This window comes from Podarcis tiliguerta, assembly GCF_965153285.1.
Source record: "Podarcis tiliguerta genome assembly, chromosome: 13".
Classification (NCBI taxonomy): domain Eukaryota; kingdom Metazoa; phylum Chordata; class Lepidosauria; order Squamata; family Lacertidae; genus Podarcis; species Podarcis tiliguerta.
The window spans coordinates 46,542,920-46,565,444 of NC_139546.1; the positions used below are offsets into that span (position 1 = coordinate 46,542,920).

At 44.4% G+C, this 22,525-nt stretch overlaps 2 gene segments (V, D, J or C); both read left to right on the top strand.

Moving 5' to 3' along the window:
* Positions 1-1,949: 1,949 nt before the first annotated feature.
* Positions 1,950-14,911, top strand: LOC310663133 (immunoglobulin heavy constant mu-like). The segment is given in 5 exons: positions 1,950-2,018; positions 10,301-10,600; positions 12,041-12,373; positions 13,115-13,438; positions 14,430-14,911.
* Positions 14,912-14,972: 61 nt separating this feature from the next.
* Positions 14,973-20,578, top strand: LOC310663208 (immunoglobulin heavy constant gamma 4-like). The segment is given in 3 exons: positions 14,973-16,306; positions 17,955-18,091; positions 19,210-20,578.
* The last annotated feature ends 1,947 nt before the right edge of the window (positions 20,579-22,525 follow it).

The window sequence follows — 22,525 nt, forward strand, 5'->3', positions numbered from 1 at the left end:
CCTGTTGTGGTGCAAAAAGAAAACAAACCCACAATTTGTTTCACCTGATGGGACATTTCCAACACACATGAAGCCTTGGATAAACCTTTCTACTTAAAAGGCTTATTGAAAGAAGAAAGGCCTTGGGTGCCCTATCATAATATGTAATGGAAAGAAAATCCAAAGGGTAGATATGACTTCACATATGGCCCATTTTTATATCGTATGGAATGAATCTCCAAATAAATTTGTCTCTGCAGGCGGCCCTCACCTGCAGAACACTTGGTGATCATTTGGGACAATGCAAAGGGAGTAAAACTATGATACAGTGGTACCTCAGGTTACATACGCTTCAGGTTACATACGCTTCAAGTTACAGACTCCGCTAACCCAGAAATAGTACCTCGGGTTAAGAACTTTGCTTTAGGATGAGAACAGAAATCGTGCTCTGGTGGCGCGGCGGCAGGAGGAGGCCCCATTAGCTAAAGTGGTGCTTCAGGTTAAGAACAGTTTCAGATTAAGAACTGCCCTCCGGAACAAATTAAGTACTTAACCCGAGGTACCACTGTATTCAGCTTCAGGAAGCAAACTTAGCTTGAGCATTTCTCTGCTATCACTCTTTGCATTTCTCAGTTTCTAGTCCCACCAATGGAGTGGTGGGAATCACTGTCCTTTTGAGCCCTCAAAAATGCTCCAAAGGAAGATTGTATTCTGCCAAGTGCCAATTAGTTACTATTTAAGGGATATCATTCCTTATATTCACAACTACCAGGAAGTTTCCATACTTTCCACAGGTGCCAAAACCAACTGGATGGCACCAGGTTGAAGAAAGCTGGTTTTAAAACGTGTGGGGTTTTTTAATCCCATCAGAGACTTCCAAATAAAACCCCACAGCCCTCTCTTTACTGACTGGCATTTTCCATCATCCCAAGCCAGCATGATAAGGGTGATAGGAGTTGCAATCCAACAACATCTGGAAGGCAGAAGACTGCTACCACAGAACACCACAAAGCACTTAAAACACATGCAACTCCCATTGGTTACAAAGCAATAATGGGGGGTACTTTTGACTCAGTGACAAAGCTCTGCATATATGTTTATAATGAAGAAATGTTAAGCAACCTCTGTGGCAGAGTTGTAGGCCTTGCTTTGTTATAATGCCGCAAGCCTGTGTAGCAGCGGTTCTTAGTGACAGCTACTGAGAAAGAGGCACAATCAGTGCCCTGTGAGAAAGGTGGTAAATTTAATTAACTGGTAACTAATAAATGATTTATTTAATTAAGAAGCATGTTAGCAAGTAGAAACAAATGGTTGGAATTCTTTTCCTTGGCCAGGTTAACTCCAAATTTTGCTGCTTCATAGCAACTGAAAGTCTGGATTTTGAAAACAAGAAAACAAGTCAACACAAACAAATAAGAGCGGGGAGAAAGGGAAGTTGTGTGTAGGTAAAAGTTTCATTGTTTAATATCTTTATATCTTATAAATCAAGGTGGTTCGAGCGTAAGATTAAGCCAAACCATGGCCTAGCTCATTGCAGCATAGAGAGAAACATGATTAAGTTTAATTAACTGATAATTAATAGATCCTTAATTAATTAAGAATTAGGTAAGTAAGTGAAAAAAAATGGCTGGAGTTTTTCCTTGGCAAGGTTAACTGCAACAATTTTTGCTATTTCACAGCCATATGCATCTCAGGAAATAAATGCCTGGATTTTGAAAACAAGTCAACAAGTCAACACAAACAACCGGGGGTGGGGAGGGGAAGTTGTGTGCGGATGAATGTTTCATATGACCAGTTTTGGATCCCAATTATAGCCCCTAGGCCTCACTCAACCATGCTAAAAAAATTATTTCAGAACTTCATGCCAGCTCCAAGGACGTCATAACTGTAATTTCTTTTTTTGGCTTCTTTTCTGAGAGCATGATCAGGGGGAAAATCTCTGAAGCCCCCATTAGAACAGAAATGACATCCAAAGGGAAACAGGTGGCAGGTCAGTAGCAAAAGACCACTTGCTTCAATCAACTCCAGACTTTGGTTGGGTGAGTAAGAAAAGGTTTGATTATTTGTATTTTGGAACTTGCTCCGCACAGAAATACATCCAGCATCTTTACACTTAAAGTATTTTGTTTTGAGGGACCCAACTCTACAATTCTATGGTTCTGTGACTCACCTTTTTGTGGGATTTATATTGTTCCATTTTGCTTGATGTTTTTGTCTTACCTGTTTTATCATCGTAATGGTTTTATCTGTTTTAGAAGTGCGTCTCTTTTTGTTTTCACCCGCATTGGGACCTTAAGGTGAAGGGCAGGTAAGTAGCATTATAACTCAATAAATAATACTTTGGGGCTCTGGAAAGATCGAAATATAGATAAGCCAGAGGAAGGGAATTTCCGAAATCAATCCCTGTCTCCAGGCACAGGATGACTGAAAACCAAGCCTAGCATTTCTCAGTGGGCTTCCAACCTCAGTTAAAATGTAAGGTATAAACGTGATAAATAAATATTTGTGTTTTAGGTGTCTTGTATTGATATTCAGGCCTCCCAGCTGAGACTGAACTGTAAGGCTTGCTTGCCTCCACCCTTCAGCTGGGCATCTCCAAATCAGGCACCAGCTTAATATCAGTCAGTTGGAGCAGGTAGAAAGGGTAGCCTAACTCCATCCCATCAGCTTCCCTGGAGATAAGCAAGGAGTGTCTGGTTTACTTACCAGAAACTTGGCATTTGAATGCTTCAGTGAGAGCAGATGAACGTGAACCTGATCCAAGTACTGAGGGAAGCTCCCTGCAGAGCAAGAGGCCTTCTCAGATGGAGTTATTTGCCATCTTGCCCTACCCTAAGTGCTGCCCTCCTCTCCATTACATATTTAAGCTTATGGAAGCTCTTGTGGGGTGGAAAGAGCTTCACCTGAAAGCCTGGACCAAGCCTGGTTCATAGAATCATAGAACTGTAGAGTTGGAAGGGACCCTGAAGATCATGTTGGAATATGCAGCTGTCCCATACGAGGATCAAACCTGCAACCTTGGTGTTATCAGCATCACGCTCTAACCAACCAAGCTATCCCAGTCAAGAGATCTCCGATTCCCTGGCAAAACACCGGCTTGCTTCAACGAAGTTAGTGTGGAGTAGTTACAGGTAGGTAGCCATGTTGGTCTGCCAAAGTAAAAATAAAATTTAAAAAAATCATTCCAGTAGCACCTTAGAGACCAGCTAAGTTTGTTATTGGTATGAGTTTTCATGTGCATGCACACTTCTTCAGATCCCTTGCACATGAAAGCTCATACCAATAACAAACTTAGCTGATCTCTAAGGTGCTACTGGAAGGAATTTTTTAATAGTGTGGAGTAGGTGAGCTTCAATGAACCTGAGACAGAAAAAGTGGGCTACTTTAAAAGCTTTCCCCAGACTTATCCTCCCAGTTGGGAGGTTTTTCACTTCCTGGGTGAGCATAATGTTCCCTGTAGCCATCGGAGAGAAAGGTAGCAACCGCTCCGGAAGGCTGACAATTATAAAGAAAATTCTTCCCCTCCTAGCTGAGCAGGGTGCATGTAAGAATCTGCTGATGAGCAAATGGACCCTGGATGTCTTCTTGGAGTTGGGTGTTCAGGTGCACTGTTGCCACCTCATCCTCCCAGATGAGTACCAGTTTTCAAGGAAGCTGACAGGGAGCACGGGAGATATCTGAAAGTCAGCCCCAAGCCTAACATTCAGCTAGGAGATCGCTGAGCTCCCGCGGTAAGTGTTAGGTTTCCAAGAAGCTGCCAGAGTGGATGGGGCTTGCCTGACCTCCTATATGAGCACAGCAGGCTTCGCTGAGCTACACAATAAGCTGCCCTAAGCCTGGTGCTTAGTTGGGATTTTCAGCTTTGAGAAACCTGACCTGGGGCAGGTTAGGTGCCCAAGCTCAGCTGGGACATTCCTGCCCTCCCAGGTGAGCAACTGGCTTCACAAAGCTGTCAGCAAGCCAGGGGGATACCAGAAAGTCTTTTGCAAGCATGATGCTCAGCCGAAAGATTTCTGACCTCCCAGGAGAGTCCCAGGCTTCAGTGAAGTGGGAAGGCAGTGAGGAGGCTACCTGAAAGCTTGCCTGGAGCCTGATACACAGCTGTGAGAATCCTGGCCACCCACCTTTGCAGTATGCTTCAAGGTAGCTTCCTGGAGGGGAAACCGGGAGGAATATCTGGAAGAATGATTTTAAAATGAAAGATTCACATGGCTCAGCTATAGGCTTTGGAGAATCTGGGTTTGGAGAAAAAGGCTCTCTACCTTAGCCAGCCTGGTGCTCAGCTGGGCAATTGCTTGTCCCCCAGCGGGAGTATCTGGCTTCAGGGGAGTCACCAGGGAGCAATGTTTTCCAAGTCTTTGGAAGCAACCCTGGGCTAACTCCAAAACAGCAAGCGCAATCAAGGAACTAGAAGGTTGAAGAATGGGGCTTTGAGGAGCCGAGGCTCCTGGGTCCTGCTCTCTGCTCCAAAGGTCGGGGGGAGGAATGTCCTTTGGAGGAGAAAGACCCCTTCCCAAGCATTGTCAGAGCTGAGGCAGGCAGGACCCCTGGATTCTGGCTGGAGTGAACTAAGGAGTGGGACAGAGCAGCTTAGGGCACTTCTGAAAGCCTAAACTCTCCATAGCTGACTTATTCCTACTCCCAGGAAAACAGGTAGGGGAAACAATCTTGTTTTAGCTTGGGGAGGGTAGTGTTGCCAAGTGGTTTAGAGCAACAGCAGGACTGGGATGCATTTAAAAAGGGGTAGGATTGGCTCCTGTGCCCATGGAGGGGTTTGGAGAAACAAATTTGAAGCCCCAGCTTTGGAAAGGAAAGGTAAGCTAGAGCAGGTGAGAGCCGGGGCTCCTGGGTTCTGTCCTCAGCTCTGGGCGAGGGTGGGAAGGACTTTGTTTTGACCCAAAATTTTCAAGTTCCATCCCTATCTAAGTGAGGTTTCCTGAGTTATAAAGCAGGAAGAGGACATTTCCAGAAGGCTTATCTGTAGCTTGTCAAGAGGCAGCGTGGCTCTGAATGCCAGTTGCTGGGCAATCACAAGTGGGGAGAGCACTGTTGCACTTAGGTCCTGTCTGTGGGATTTCCATGAGCATCTTGTTGCCCACTGTGAGAATGGGATGATGCACTAGATGGACCATTGGCCCAGTCCAGGAGTATGCTTCCTATGTCGTGTTTGAAGGGCCCTAGAAAGCCATAGCAGTGGGGTGTTGAGACCCAGCAGCTGTGGGTTGTATGTCAGAAGGAAAGTTAGCTATGGCAGTCTAGAATAAAAGGAAGCCCAAGCTTTGTAAGGAGCGTGTTTTGTTTGTGCAGGGAATTGGGACTCTGCCTAAGCTCTTATGTGAACATAGGAAGCTGCCTTATACTGAGTCAGGTCATTGGTCCACCTAGTCCAGGGCTATCTAAACCGACTGGCAGTGGTACTCCATGGTTTCGTTCCTGGTTGTAAGTAGAGATTCCCTGAACCAACTAGGCTGCAATGGGTTACAAAGCACCAGCATTGCCTATTGGTTTAGAGCAAGACAGCTTATCGGGAGCAAAGTTTTTGGCAGCTCTGTTTAGGCAGATGGCTCAGATGTTCAGAGCACATCTTAGTAGGGGGGGGGATTTAATGCACAGAAAGTGGGGATGCTTCAGCTTAGAGAGGAGTCCCTTCCACACCTCAAAAACACACCTTCAAAGGAAATGGAGTACAAAGTTTGCTTGGGTTCCTGCTTTCTATCTGCAACATTCGCAGGGAAGGTTAGCCAGCAGAGTAGGTTTGCCTTGGGAAGAGGATTGTTCTCCTAAGAAGCATTCCTGAGTTCTAAAAGATGGCTGAGAGCTGGAGTGTTGAGGGAGGGTGTGCAAGCCAGGTCCCAGGGTCCTAGTGCAAACTGGTAGAGAAGAGATAAATGGGAGGACAGCAGATCAGCTGGCTGGGCACAGACAAGCCAGACTGTCTGGCCTCTGCTCCAATGAGTTATTGCCAAGTGAGCTGGGAACCAGGATTTCTGGGTTCTAGGGCCAGCTCTGAAAGCCACACTGAGAAGCCAGAGTCTGAAAATGGAGTTGAGATGGATGTGGGTTGATGAGACTCCTCTGTGAGAGGCACTGTTGTGTAGCGGTTAGGGTGTCTTGCTAGGACCTGGGTGACCAGGGTTCAAATCTCCACTCAGCCATGAAGCTCATTGGGTGACCTTGGGCCACTCACTCTCAGCCTAACCTATTTCACAGGGTTGTTGAGAGGATAAAATGGGGATCAGAACTATGTACGCCGCCGTGAGCTTGCTGGAGGAAAGGTGGGATAGAAATGCAATCAATCAATCAATCCTCAAGTGGTCAGGTGCAAAAGAGGCAGAGCTCTTGCACTGTTTATGATTGCCTGGAAAAGGGGATTTCAGCACGGGGGATTTCCGTTGGCAATGAGACCTGGCAGGGGCAATGCTGCCAGGGAGTGAGCATCTGGCCAGCAGGAGAGCAAAGGACTGCTGGGGATTAGGGTTGCTGCCTGCTTTTCTGACTCTACTTCTGTACCTGTAACAGTAGTCTGAGAGGCAGAGAAATTCTGCAATGAAAGTATATCCTGGCGTCAAAATGTTCTCCTGCTAAATTGTGCTTTGTGTGTGTCAGGCACTCACAAAAATGTGCCAACCCCAGGGAGAAAGACAAGGTGGTTTTCAAGTGTGGGACACAAGCAGTGCAAAGAGGGGGCCGAAAAGACCTGCTGTTGTTGCTCCGTGGTTTCTGTACATTGAAATGTGGGGAGGACAAAGCCCAATATTTACTTTAAGCCAATGCTTTCCCCTACTGAAAAGTTCATTTCTCACTTTAGATTGTGGGAGTTAATAATATAAGGGTAATAAGAATATAAAGGGACGCGGGTGGCGCTGTGGGTAAAACCTCAGCGCCTAGGACTTGCTGATTGCATGGTCGGCGGTTCGAATGCCCGCGGCTGGGTGAGCTCCCGTCGTTCGGTCCCAGCGCCTGCCAACCTAGCAGTTCGAAAGCACCCCCGGGTGCAAGTAGATAAATAGGGACCGCTTACCACCGGGAAGGTAAACAGCGTTTCCATGTGCTGCACTGGCTCGCCAGATGCAGCTTGTCACGCTGGCCACATGACCCGGAAGTGTCTGCGGACAGCGCTGGCTCCCGGCCTCTAGAGTGAGATGAGCACGCAACCCTAGAGTCTGTCAAGACTGGCCCGTACGGGCAGGGGTACCTTTACCTTTAATAAGAATATAAAGTTAATACTAACAAGGAGGGGGTTTCCAACCAATCAGGGAGGAAAAACTTGCTTTGCTGTTGTTTAACAGCCACCTAATTGGCAGAAAATCAATAATGCCTGCAGATTGTTACAAAGACAGGCCCCTGGCTTGTTAGCCTCCTCACACACACATCTCAGCAATGCTTTTTAAGCAAACTTAATCAAACTCTTTTGTACAAAACTCAGCTGAGCCTGATGGGTCAAGTGGGGAGCCATCAAAGGGACCAGAACAGGGAATGAGAGTCGCAATGAACTGAAGGAGGCATGTGTGAGTATTATGGGGTGGCAGGTATGAGTCAGCAGGAAAACTATGGTCAATACACAACTTTTTTTACAGGGCCCTGAGCCTAACAATTCAAGTGGGGAGTTATCAGGTGGTTCACAGACCTGCAATGAATTGAATCCAAGTTCCCGGGATTCTTTGGGGGAAGTCATATGCTTTAAATGTATAGCTTGGATATGACCAAAATGGCAAACAGTAAGAGAAAATACGAAGCTCCTTTCATTAGTGCAGCTACATCATTGCTGCATCTGCATGCTGTGGGGAAAACTTCACCTGCTGAATTTATGCCCTGCTGATGGAAGTTGTTGTCCAAAACATTTGGCGGGAACATGACTGGCTAAGACTGCACTAGAAGGAAAATGCTAGGCCAAGAATGGGGCATCTGTGGCCCTACAGATAATGATGACTACATCTCCCATCACTCCTGCCCTTTGGCAATGCTGGCTGGGGCTGATGGGAGTTGGAGCCCGGCGACATCTGGAAGGCCCTGGTCCCTGGGCTGCCCAAAAGACCATTATTTCTGGGATATTTTGGGCCCGTAAAACTCCAGTTGTTGATAACTTGCATGGAATCTTCAAAATGTTGAGCATAATATGGAACAGATTGAAATTGATTGTACAATTTATTATTGGTATTAGTAATAGTATCTCCATCAGCTGGTGCAGTTCAAATGTTCTCTACCACCAGTTGCTTGTTGTTTTTTTCCATTTTTCTTCTTAAAAAGTTCTGCTGAACAGTTTTTCCATTTTTCTTCTAAATGCTTCTATTTGCTCTACCTTTTACTGAATACAAGAGGGTGGTAAACAGGATGCAGGACATCTGGGCAGATACAGATGGTGCTGAAATAAGAGGAAGTGAAACAGAAAACAGAGCTAAAACAGGCCATGAATGTTGAGACCTGTTTGATGGTAGTAAAAATGCTACCTAGGACAAATATCTGGATCTTCATCTGAAGTTCATTTATAGGCCCAAATGATCCTAGGAAATGTGCTTTTGAAACCAAGCATGGTGACTGAAGTATGTCTCTGCTCTTCTCCTTCTGCACACTAATTAAAAATATTAAACTACTTTTATCTCCTCAAAAGACTTCAGCGAGAGTATATACACACCATGCATTTAAAGCACACTCTTAACCCAAAGAATTCTGGGAACTTTGGCCTCACAGAACTACAATTCCAGGCACCCTTAACAAACTTATTCCCAGGATACTTTGGGAGAAATCACGTCCCCTAAATGTATGGTGTTGGAGTCCAGCAGTAAACAATAAAATTCCATTAAAAACTTTTTAAAAGGAGCAACAATTACAATAAGAATCAAAATGCACCCAGTAAAACTTTCAAAAGCTAGCACATGTGCGCGCTCTCTCTCTTTCTCTCTCTCTCTCTCACTCACACACACAGAGCAGCAGCAGCAGCTAATGTTTTTGCCACAATTTTAATTCCATGTCTGCTAAATTTCCTAGTATTTGGCATTGGAACAGGGTCAGTTTTTAAAAAGGTGAGGGGCTGTAAGTAAAAATTTTATATTTTTGTTCATGTGATGGCTCTAGCTGTTTATAATTTAGAAGCTATTGAGCCATGCAAGGTTCTTCTTCAGAATTAAAGTCACCTTCTGGTCTAGTGGTCATAGAAACACATCCCTTTCCTGTAACCCACCCTTCTGAGTCCCCCCTGTCCCCCGCTAATGTTCCACTGATCCTTCCGCATTGCCACAGAAGCATGTCCTTTTCTCACAGAGAGGACCCCACCCACTTGGGCACCCATGAAATACAAAATAAAATGTCTCCCATATTTAATTTCATGTTAGCTTAGGGGGAGAAATATTACCTTGTCACAAAGCTATGCACAATCACTTGGCGTCAACTAATTAACTCTGTGGGGTATACTTCACAGTGAGCCTTCGTAGGATTGCACTGTAAATGGATGTCAAATCAAATTATAGTAGAATCCCATGCATGTTTCCTCAGAAGTAATACCCACTGTGTTCACTGAGGATTATTCCTTTGGGAAGTGTGTACAGGATCCTTTGAGAAGTGTGTGCGGCCTTAGAGTTAGTGGTTGTTCAAGGTTGGGTCATGTATTCTACATGTGTGAGAGTATATGAGTGGCTTTTTAATGGATTAGTTTAGAACATAGGGAGAGTTATGTTGGATGAGGCCAATGGCTCATCTAGTCCAGCATAGGTTTGTCCTCCGAGACAGATAAATTTGTCAAAGGTTGTTAATCAGGTCTGAGTGTTTTCTCCATAGAACTCAGCACTGTAAGGTTTTCAAACCTCACAACTGTGAAAATAAGCTTGAAAGTGGTTGGGCAGTGCCTGGGAACAAATCTTGGAAGATGGCATAAGGGTGCTGAATATGCTTCTCAGCAGTTTCCTTGTCCCTGGGATAACAAGAAACCGCAAATCAAATTATGCAATAATTCCAGGTAGCCTTCAAAGCTTTTGACCAGGGCTGAACACCAGATTCACTTGTCATGGAAGTGAACAATATAGTGGTACCTCTAGTTACGTACTTGATTCGTTCCAGAAGTCCGTTCTTAACCTGAAGCACCTCTTTAGCTAATCAGGCCTGCCACTGCTGCCACACTGCTGCCACGCGATTTCTGTTCTCATCCTGAAGCAAAGTTCTTAACCTGAGGTACTATTTCTAGGTTGCGGAGTCTGTAACCTGAAGCGTATGTAACCTGAAGCGCATATAACCCGAGGCACCACTGTATCTTGTCTCCCGCTCTTGGCAAGGAGACACAAATGCTTGCCCAAGGAACAGATTGTCATCACATCTTTTTCTTCATTTGCAGCATCTCCCACAGCCCCAGTCGTCTTCCCACTGTCCCCCTGTTGCCATGACCTCGCCACTGCCTCCCAGGTTACCGTGGGCTGTCTGGTCTCTGGCTACTTTCCCGAACCTGTCAAAGTACAGTGGAATTCAGGATCCTCGTCTGACACCCGAACCTTCCCTGCTCTATTGGATTCATCCAGTGGCCACTACACCCTCAGCAGCCAGCTCACCATCCCAACCAGCACTTGGGAATCAGAGAAGCTTCAATGCCATATTGTACATACAGCTACCAGCTCCACAATCAACAAAGAGATTGGACGTGAGTCTGGTTGAGCCTTTCTTATCTGCTTTCTTCCTCCTTCAGTATTTGTTGGGTGGAGCAGAAAGAAATGAAATATGGATTGTGTGGGTGAAGGGATGGATAATGATTGCAATATTTTTGGTCCTACCATCTGACTTTTGTACCCTCAGAAGCACATTGAGCACTACAGAGAACACTCACAAATATTGTGGGTTGTATCCAACCAAATTCGAATCAAGAGTAGACCCACACATTGAAATTAAGGAATCTAAATCGGCCATGCCCATTAATTTCAGTGGGCATGACTATCAATGGATACAACCCAGCGAGGTCAGATGTAGGGAATCCTTGGCCCTCCAGATTTGCTGAACTAAGACTCCCAATTGACCATTCTTACTTATGAGAGTTATATTTCAGCAACATCTGGCGAGCCAAAGGTTCCCCACAAGTGCCTGTGACAGACAAGACAGCAGTGGGAAGAAAGGATTTAGAATTATCCAGTTAATAGTGATTCAAATTTAGGGAAAGTCAGGTTGCACCATGACAGATTGTAGCAATAGGTGTCATAATTCAGCAAAAACACCCTCTTCATTTTTCTTATGAAAATATTAGCAACACAGGATGCTCTACATACACACACAGAGACACTTTCTTAAATTAGTCTTTTAAAAAACAACAACAAAGGGAACGGTGCAATTAACATATGTGATCTCATTTCAACTGTTTATACATAGTTTACCAGCCCTCTTAGTGGTCCTTAGGCCTACTCAGAACCGACAATGAAACAGAAGAGGGAACTGCGCTCCACTGTCCTCCTTGGCACTGGGTGCAACAAAGTGAAATTTGATGTTTAAGAAAAGAAGTGGGTTTAGTGCAGGGATGCAGAGGAGAAAGAGGAATGAGCTTGATTCACAGAGAGTGAGGCTGTTCTACCTTCTCTGGGAAAGGCTAGCATAAGGAGAGAGGGAAATGAATACAGGATCCAAAGGAACTAATGGCAGGTGAATTAGAAGCCACTCACATTTAGAGAATTGGGGGGGATTCAGTTCAGTTTGCATTTCAATACAAACAAATTCACACTACCTGGAATAATGCACAAACAGAAAGCCCATTCTCCTAAATTCGTGGTTCTCTGAATTTTGTGATGCAGTTCCCCTGCCCAAAAAGTGTGCAAAAAATACAAAAAAATACATATATTCACCAAAAAAAACAGTGCACACAAATGTATTATGTTCAGGAAAATTGTTTCCAGATTGTGTATTTATTCAGCAAAACTGCATACAAGACATGAATATTAAGCACAGTTTGTACTAAAATCCTGGCTAATTCTCAACTAAATAATGTAGACATGCGGAGAACTGAATTTAAGTTTGGGGAAATGAGACAGGTGGTTAGGTGCACCGTACATCATTAAAATACAGGTACTCATGTGACTCCCTATACTTCCTATTCTTCCAGCCTGTGAAAAGAAAGATCCCATAGCCCCAAAGGTTCGCTTGCTCCATTCCTCCTGCAAGGCCAGCTCCAGAGATGCCACCATTGAGTTGATGTGCGTTATCTCCAATTTCTACCCCAACAATGTGACGGTAAATTGGCTGGTGAGTGAGAAACCTATGTCGCAACCCTCTTTCACTGAGCAGCCCTGGAAAGACACCCATGGGTACACCTTCAGTACCACCAGCACAGTCAACATTACCCAAGCAGACTGGGAGGATGGGAATGTCTACGTCTGCCAGGTGTCCCACACAGCAACCCAAACTTCTGTGAGAAGCAAAGCCAAGATCTGTGAAGGTAAGAACTCTTGACTCAGTTCTGACTTGGTTAGGTTCGGATGAAGTGGGCATGGACTGAAAAACAGAAAGGCCAAGAGCAAGGGGCTACTTCCATTTTATGGTGGGTTTCCCAATGACCCAGAAATACATCCATCATGGTCCTTTGGGATTTGGAATGGCTTTCTCCAACCTTTTGCCCTACTGGTATATCTGAGGTTTTACTACATTTATCTGGAACTTGACAGACTGAACCAACTGGAGGCAGGACTCTGTGTCATCAACTCAGTTTTCCTTTGAAAAATCTTGATAGGTGGCTTTTTTCACGCACTCAGATTTCTCCAGTTTAGAGTAAATGTTTGTCAGGGAGTTGAGGAAACACATTTCTCTTCTTCTGAGGAAGGCAGTTTGGCTTGATTACTTGTGCCACCAGCTGTAAATCTCTCTGTGGCACACTGGTATTGAAAGTGATCCATCGGGGAATCTGTGGAATGGGCAAACACACTAGTTAAAGGGGTGCAAGTTCCAAAAACAACAGAGAACTGGGATTATTCAGCAATGGTAGAAGGTGCTGGTGTTGTTCAAGGGAAGGGAAGGGACTGACAGGAACTCTCAGGTGAGCCAAATGGGGAGCCTGGGCTGACTTAGCTGTAGAGCTACTCTGAAAGAGAAGCAAGAAGAGCAGGATAAGATTCTGTGAACAGGCTGGGAGGGAAATGGTGGGAGGAGACTTGGGACTTGACATGGGTTTTTGCATTCCCAGACTCCTCAGGAACTCTCCTCAAAGTTTTCATCCTACCCCCAAGCCCCAACGACCTTTACATGGATAAGCAACCCAAACTCAGCTGCATGATAGTCAACTTAGAGAGCGAAGAGGAAGAACTGGAAGTGACCTGGTCACGGCAGACAGCAGGAAGTCTAAGCCCTGAGCCACTTGCATGGAGAGAGGAGGTTAATAACACCTTCACCGCATCCAGCTCTGTGATCATATCCGCCAGCGACTGGTTGTCAGGGGAGACTTTTATCTGCACAGTGCAACACCCATCCCTGCCTCAACCGAAAACAAGAGAGATTAGCAAGAAGAAAGGTAAGCGGGCCTGCTCTCCACCCTGCAAATGGTGTCCCTAATTTCCCAGCAACCTCCTTAGCAGGAAAGAGATTACTAAAAATGCATATCAAAGTAGCACCATTTAGAACAAACACAATATACCAACGTGGACAGTGAGATCTGGCAACGCAAAAAATAAATAAAAATCAAGTAGTTTGAGGGGGGGCATAGTCGCTTGTGGTCCCCACAACCGTCCCACTATCACCTCAACCCACATGCAGTGCTTTAAAAAACCTGTATAGCATGTTTTGACACTTGTGCCAAGGGAAGTTGTACCACATAGGAAATGATGCCTTTAGCATACTGGCTTTCACCCTGATAAAAATGAAGTCTCTATTCCGTGTGATAACTTTCCATCTGACTAATAATAATAGTTGTGCAACATGTCCTGATGTAGATGGACTATTGTTGCTATTATATACAAAGCAGTTATGAACATCATTGTAACCAAGGCCCATTTCGCACCTTTAATCTGCCCCACAGGGAGCTGCTTGAGTGACAGCTCTAGAGAGGCAGCTTCAGAGAACCAACCTGAGATTCTGTCTCAGGGCAGTTTGGGGGGTCCTTGTGTGCTACGAAATTTCTGTATACAACTGAGAAAAGGGGTGATGTGAATGTTCTCTAAATGGCACATTAGTGGTGTGTCTTGTCCATTCACCAGAGAAGCCCAACATGTCAGGGGGTTTTCTGAACCATTCAAGACACGTAGCCCAAACCATGTTTCCCTAAGCCAAGGATGGGAAACTTGTGGTTCTCCAGATGTAGTTGGACCCCTGCTCCCATCAACAAATGGCCAGGAATTATGGGAGTTGTAGTTCAGCGGTATCTGGGAGGCTACAGGTTGCCCACACCTGGCACAGAAGCCTTTGTATCTCCTCCGTTCCCCAGCTCCCCACATGGTTTCCACTAATTTGACCTAAACTGAATAGTCATTTTCTTTTTCTCTTTCTGTTTCCCTATGCATAACAAGAAACCAAAGAAGCTCCAGGTGTGTATCTCTTCCGCCCCCACGATGATGAGCTCAGGTCTAATGGCCGTTATGTCTCCGTCACTGCCCTGGTAAGAGGGTTCAAGCCCAGTGACATCTCCCTGAAATGGCTCAAGAATGGGAACCCTCTACCTGAAGCTGACTATCTCAGCACCCCAGTCTACAGTGATGGCGATGGTTTATATTTCTTGTTCAGCAAGCTGAAAGTCCCCAAAGCAGACTGGAACAGAGGTGATGCCTATACCTGCATGGTTGTCCATGAAGGTCTGGCCCTCAAGTTCATCCAGAAGACCATTGAGAAATCCCGGGGTAAAAAATGAAAACGGCCCTCAGCCAGCATTGTGATCCCCTCGCCCTATGGCCCCAGATTTTTCTCTCTCTTGAGATTGTTAGACCAACCCTGTGTAAAAAATCTCCATGCAAAAATGTACCCAATGGCTGAATAAAACGAGAACTCATCCAAAGTCTGTCATAGATATCTATTATTGTGGCTTTTCCAGGAGCGAAGGTGACTTGTGGGGGGATTTAATGGGGAAATGGGATTAATCTCTCAAAAACAAATGCCAAATGTTTAAGGTTGGCAGCAGAGGGAAAATGTGTTTATCACTGTCACAGTTGTATCCTATTTCCAACAAGGAGCCCAGGCCTTCAAATATCAGGTAATGCCAAGCTAGCCTCACAAAAGCCTTGAGGAAGCATGGTTTCTCCCAGGCCACCCAGTGAATCTTCATTACCAAGTGGTGACTTGACTCTCCAAGCCTCACACACATCTCCCCGCACCGAGTCCCAACACTCTGCTCACTGCTCCACACTGCCTACCCTCTGCACATGCTCAGAAGGGCACACTCTCATTTTCCATTTGGGAGAGCAAAAAGTGTTTCAGTTGGTCATACTGCAAGGACATATAAAGATACATGGCGTGGTCTCAAAAGGAACACACAGACACACATGCACACCACAGGATTTTTTACATAAAAGAAACACAAAAAAATAAGAGACAAAATGGCAGAGAAACAGATGTATTTTACAATTTCCTGTCATATTCTTAAAAAAAAAAAATTAAAGGCAAGCTTTGGTCAGTATAGTCACTTTCTTGGCATCTATTTACAGAGAGAGGGAGGGCAACAGAAAATTATGTTTTCTGATATAATCTCTCCTCCCCCATCCCACTTCCCCCATCAAACAGATACAAAGCATGTGATGGCATCAGAGGTTGGCCAAAAAATAATTGGATAACGTTTTCTTTGTGAAACATTGGTGGCGGTAAAGGTTAGAAGAAGTAGAATTTGGAAATGGGTGTATGTGTGTGTAAGGGGTCTTACAGGGAAAGTGGGGCATCTTCATCCCCTGACCCCCCCGCCCCCAGCAAGACAGTGTCAATCTGGAGGCACCTCTTGTAGGAAGCAAGTAAATCCAAATTCACAAAGCATTCAGGCCAGGTTAATGGAGTGCTCACACACTGCGGAGTGAAAGAACTGAAAGTAACATTTCCTATGACTTAAGGGGCTTGTGACCTCTGCCTTAAAAAATGACTCAGGAATAGACACAAGACCTCAAGCACAAGAGTGTGGCCTTGTTCACCTAACAAGGCTAGAAACATTGTAAGAGACATAACAGCTTGACACTGGTACCTAGGGATTTTGGCAATTTTTTTGCGTTTGAACGTATAAGAGAAAACTATTTAGGGCCAACAGAGCAAACAAAGAGATGGGGGGCACAAAACCAACCTAAAATATCCACATGCCCACAGAGAAGAGCATGGATAAATGAACATGTGCACACAAAATTCATTATGCCCTCCTCATGTGGAAAGAAAGTGGCCAGCCCTTATTTGAGTCAGCTCTTTAGAAGCCGCACTTGTAAGAGATGTGTTTCTTGCATGACAGATGTTAAGCCAGTCATAGGATATTTGTGCCTTATATGCGGCCTCTTGACTTTGTTAGCAAAGTGATTGGAATAAACCAGAGAGAATTCAGAGAGAAAGGAAACAGACAATACTGTACTGAGGTAAACAGGGCAAAACCAGTTTATGAAATAAAACAGGGAGATTTGTCTTTCTTAGGTCAGATCTATGCAGCTAATGGGGGAAATCCTTCAGAATCACATATCTCTACCTCTCCTCCAGCTTTCAAATCTCAACTGCCTTCCTCATGGACAGCTAAGTCCCAAATGACAGGAATCTCCAGTCAATCAGAGTCTGCTGTCACCAAGACTAATAGCAGAATCAACCCCTTCAAGTCATGCACTGAAAGCATTTCCAACAGACTCAACACACAGAGACTCGCAAACTTTTTTTCTACACAGCCCTCACCAAATCCTTGGCTACTTCTATGCCAGGGTTAACCACTGCCATGTTTAGTGTCCTTGTTGGTGTTGGGTTTGGTGGCTAGGCCTCCAGATTCAAATCCCTGCTCAACCATGAAGCTCACTGTGTGGCCTTTCTAAAACAACTCGCTCCCTCATAAAATAAGCTTACTAAGGCGGAATTAAGATATCCCCGCTGTCTCCAAATATCACAAATTTTCCACAGGATTATTTCATCCTGTCATTCCCAATGCCTCGTCGTCGCCATCAAGGATAGGATCCACTTTCTCATGTGGCAAACATGTCTAGCAACTGTTTTCATCGCCTCTGCAGATTTGTAATACTCAGATGCTCAGTAACTTGGCCAAAAGGGCATCACAAGTGGTGCCCTAGAGACATGAGAAATAAACCCAGAAGAAATGGGTGAACCAGTGTTTCGGCAGAGTGAGACAAGAAATGAAGGGAGGGAGAGCTGTCATGAAAGTGAACCTACTTTGTATGCCTTGGCCTAAATGTCACATGGCGTGAACAGATGTGTTCCCCAAACCACCAGTACAAAATTTAGATGATCATAGTTTGTGTTGTGTAGAATTTGGAGGCAAACCAATACTTGTGCATTTCATTCATACTCACAGTGCATCACAGGCTTCATAGTTGCCATCAGACTAAAATAATAATGCTATATCAATGATGCAGCATGACTGTGAATGAAGTGTGGATGAAAAGGATTATCTGACACCTGTATAACATTAAAGATAAGACTAGATGGGAACAAACATTTGCATAACCCTCCATAAGAGTTAAGTACAGTGGTACCTTGGTTTAAGAACAGCTTAGTTTATGAACAACTTGGATTAATAACACTGCAAACCCAGAAATAGTGTTTTGGTTTGTGAACTTTGCCTTGGAAGCAGAACATGTTCTGCTTCTTGTTGAGTGTGTTCCATTCGTAAATTGAGTCCCCCGCTGCTATGGGAAAAGACGCCTTGGTTTGAGAATGGACTTCCGGAATGGATTAAGTTCTTAAACCAAGGTACCACTGTACAATCATATTCTAGGGGAAGGCAGGCTCCATATTTATGCAGAATGATGGGATTCAGAAGTAGATGGATATACTTGTGGGTCAATAGATAGATGGACTATTCATATTGGGGAATTTTATATTTATGAACACTGAGAATGGCGTCTCTTTCTTCCCCACAGTGATAATAATATCGACCGAAGTTGATCTCGGCGACGAGGTCGAAGAGGAACTGGAAAAATTATGGACCACCATCTTGGTTTTCTTCCTTCTCTTCCTCATCAGTGTATGTTACAGCACCACAATGACATTCTTCAAGGTGAGGGGAAAGGAAGGGGAAAATACATATCAGCATTTGCATTTGGCAGTGAGAGAGCCCAAAGGAGGAAGAAAGCAACAACTAAAACCCAAGAGATAAGTGTTTAAAATATATGTTTCATTCGCTGCTTGCTGGGGAGGAGAGAGGGGCGTAGAATATAGGTTGCACACACACCAGACATTTAAAGCCCTTGGCTTCCCCCAGAGATTCCTGGGAACTGTCATTTAATCCTCACATTTATTTATCTCCCAACAGCCTTAGCAAACCACAGTTCCCATGATTCTTTGGGGGAAGCCATGTGCTTTAAATGTATGGTGTGTAGGCAGCCTATTTCTTTAACCTCCTAATCTGCTCTCCTTTAACACACCTCTATAGGGTCCAGACCTTGTGGAAACTTCCAAGGATCTGCTACCACTCTGGGTCATAAGTGGAGTCTGAAAGGCTCAAGGCACAGGGCTGTAATTAAAAAAACCGAAGACACTGCATTTGTTTGAGGAAAATGTTCTTTATGTGGCATTTCAAAGTGGAAGAAAAGAAATATCTTAAAATGGCAAAAGTGTAGTAACAGTACATTCAAGATAACTTAGGTAAAATCCTTTTTACACTGGCTGCGTTTGAACATTCCTTCAGCCAGAAAGAGTTTTGCTTCTAAATAACCTCTTGCTAATGTAGGCAAGATACGACATTTTTGAAGGTTCGAAGAACAGCATGTGACTAGATTCAGGTAGGTAGTCGTGTTGGTCCAATGCAGTCGAAATAAATAAAAAAAATTGTCCAGTAGTACCTTAGAGACCAACTAAGTATGTTCTGGGTATAAGATTTCGTGTGCAGGCACACTTCTTCAGATACCTGTTTGCAAAAGGGCTTTCAAAAAGCCCTGTACTATTCTTTTCTATGTAAGTATGTATCTGTTTATTTGAAGTCCCACCAGTCAGTGTTTCAAAATGCAGTATCACCTGATGTACCTAAGACATCAGGTGACTGACACATGGGAGCCCCCATCTACCTGTTAAATTATGCCCTCTGTGGTGGGTCCACCAGCCAAAAAAGGTTCCCCAGCCCTGTTCAACACTCACCCCTGTCCTCTCTCCCCCACTCTTCACCCTCCATCCCAACAGGTAAAATGGATGTTCTCCACTGTGGCAGACCTGAAGAAGCAGCCTGTAGGCCCTGAATACAAGAATGTCATCCCACAGACATTCTAGGAGCATTTTCCTGGGAATCTCATCCTCTATCTTCAAAGGTGCAGAGAGGAAGCCACTGCTTGGACCTGCAGCTTCATCTCCAGTGTCAACATCCTGGGCCTTCTCTCATTTCCTATCTCCTTCAGCTCCTACTTCTCTCCTGGCAAGTGATGAGGCCCTTTCAGCACAGTGATTGTCTTAGGGGGAGGCAATTATCATGAATGGCATGTGTTGGGACAGTGCCTTCAAGAGGAAACACTTTTATGGGGCCCGATATCTTAACTGGCTTCCACCAAGAGCCAGAAACATCTGCTTCTCCCACCCAGTAAAGTACCAAAGGACAGTCACCCCCCCCCCCCCACACAAAAATATGCCTTTTCAATGGTGGCGCCTCTGTTGTGGAATGGTCTCCCTAGAGATATTCTGCTGGCACAGGTGAATAAATACTAACAGGTGAATAATACATTCTACTCCCAGGCTTTTAAGCAGTGGTGGTTTTACTTTATTGATGCTTTTACTGCTCTTATTTTGTGCGGTTTAAAATTTTTTTTTTTACTATTTTAGATTTAGTGTGCATGTGTGTGTGTGTATCTTATTGTGTGCTTTTAAATATTTCATTATTTTGAATGTAGTCTTCATGTCTGAGATGCATACCATCCTGGCAGCTTTTGCTTTTTAAAACGAATGAATGTCTGGTGTCTCTAGCCCCAACATGCCTGACACTATCTGGCTTCTATCTTCACCCAGAGATGTGAAACTCCACTTTCCAGTATCTTTGCCAGGCCTCTTTAACCATATGAAATAAATATCCTTATCTATCTACATGTATGCACTACGCTCAAATAAGCCAGCTCTTTTACCCATCTCTTACACACCATTTCCTTACTGCCACGGGATTATAGTCAGCCAAGTCCTACTCAGAGCAGACCAACTTAAACTAAGGTAGGTATGCCCATTAACGTCAACTGGTCTACTCTGAGTAAGTCTAGCACAGGATACAGTCTATGGTCTTCAAACTACCAGTGACTACCCATCCCTTAATATATTGCATACTCATTTATCGGAGATTGTTAAGCAGAGAACAGCTACCTATCTGGGATCGTATAGCAATAGATTTCTGCACCATTAGGGGGCTGGGCTGGATATCCTTTGAGGGCCTTTGCAGTTGATGCAGGTTTTGTGATCATTACTGTTTTTAGTGCACAAGCATCCCGGAAACAATATGCAAGAAGTGCTAATGATGTGAACCTTCCAATCCCTGTATATGCATGTAAATAAACCATACATCACAAAACTGGCAAAAGCCTCCAGTGACCTTATTCCAATGAAACAGAACCATCAGAGACCTGGAGGGAAAGTCGCAATATGATACTTCCAAGGAGGAAGTCTGGGCCTACACATGCAGAATGAGGTCGGGATGAGGTGGAAGATAACATTTTCATTGTTCTCATACAAGAGATGGAAGTGGGGGGGGGGGACTCTCTGCTAGCACAATTGGAAAGAAAAGTCCCAGGTCCAACCTGTTGTGCTAGCTTTTGACTTACAGGTTGGTTGGTTGGTTGGTTGGTTGGACAAAGCAAAGTGTTTAAAAATAGCACCCACCACCTATAATCTGATGGGTAATCCAAAAGTAGCTAATGTGGTGCTCTCTAGATGCTGTGAACTCCCAGCATCCCTGATCTATGACCAGGAGCTGCAGTCCACAAGATATGGAGGGCATCATATTGGGTACCCCAGGGAAGTCCATGCAACCACTTTCAGTATCCTCCCACCCTATAATACTACATGTGCAGACATGGGGGGCAGCCCTTGCATGAGGGGGGCAGAACCTCAGTTTGCTATGCATTGTCATTGATTGCCCCCCCCCTTGACTACACCCATGTGTGCGGACCAGGCCCATAGTAGGAAGCTCATGTGAATGGAATGACTCTGGCCAAGCAGAGGAGGCTGGAAAGAGCAGACCTTTACAATGGAAAAAGGAGAGGGTGAGAGGTGAGATACAAGAAACTGCAGCTTCAGGAAACGCCATCTTGCAGGACGTTTTTCTGTTGCTATTCTTAGCGCCTCTCGGTTTCAAAACTCACCAACACGAGGCTATAATTACCCCACAGTGTGAAACCGCGAGGGGAGGAGCAGGGCCTTGGGGGCTGAGTGGGATCCAGCTGGGCCGGGTGTACGGTAAACATCTAAGCACGTGAGAGAACGACATTTGCATCACAGAAGCGGCCATGCAGTGAGGAGCAAGTGGCGCACGCAGCAGCGGCACAAGCAAAGGATTCTGGGTACTGCTCTCAGCTAAAGAGCTCACAGTGGCATGACTGAAAAAGAACTCCTTCATGGAATGGGCGGAAAGGACTGGCAGAATCCGGGACCAGGGAGAAGAGTCGGTGGAAGAAGATTGGAAAAAGTTTAAAGACTATTTATAGAAATATTGTAAAACTATGAATGTTAGAAAAATGTTGGAATGAAGTAACATGGCTTTAGTAGAAATGTTATAAGGAATTAAGTGTAAATAGATTAATAGAGTATTAAAGGGGAAATTAAGGTTAGAATGTATTAAGATGATTACAGGATAGAAAACAGAGGAAGATGAAAAGGAATTGCTGAAATAATTAATGGAAGTGGAATACAAAAAGGGAGGCGTGAGGAGGTCGTGGAAATAAGTGAATGAAAGATAAAATATTGAAATTATTGGATGTGTTTGATGTATTTTAAATTGTCTTTGTATTGTATTGTATTGTATTGCTCTTTTTTCTCTTCTTTTTTCTTTTTTTTTTTCTTTTTTCTTTTACTTCTTCTTTGTAATTGTTGGAAAAGCAATAAACATTACTTAAAAAAAGAAAGAAAAATAACTCCTTCAACAAATGTGCCCATCCATGAGGCACCCCACCCCCCAAAAATGCCTGTCACAGATACTGGATGGGAGAACAAGTTTTGTTTTGCCCAATATTGATTCGTAAAAAATGTGTGTAGTCTTTTATCCCTTATATCACAGCAACTTGAGAGGTTTGCATGCTCTCCCAGAACCAACCCAAGCCAGGAGATGTATCAGAGGGCCCAGAGGAGTGAACGCAGAGGAGAAATGGAAGTCTCAGGCTGGTCAGGGTGGGTTTCAAAGCAGCTAATATCATCACAATTGTCACTGTCCTCACTTCCAGTCACAGGGTCTTCTGCTTATGTTTTAAATTGAATAAATGGTAATTGAATAAGAGCTCTTCATCCCAAGGACTGTGTCAGCATAGGTGGTGTG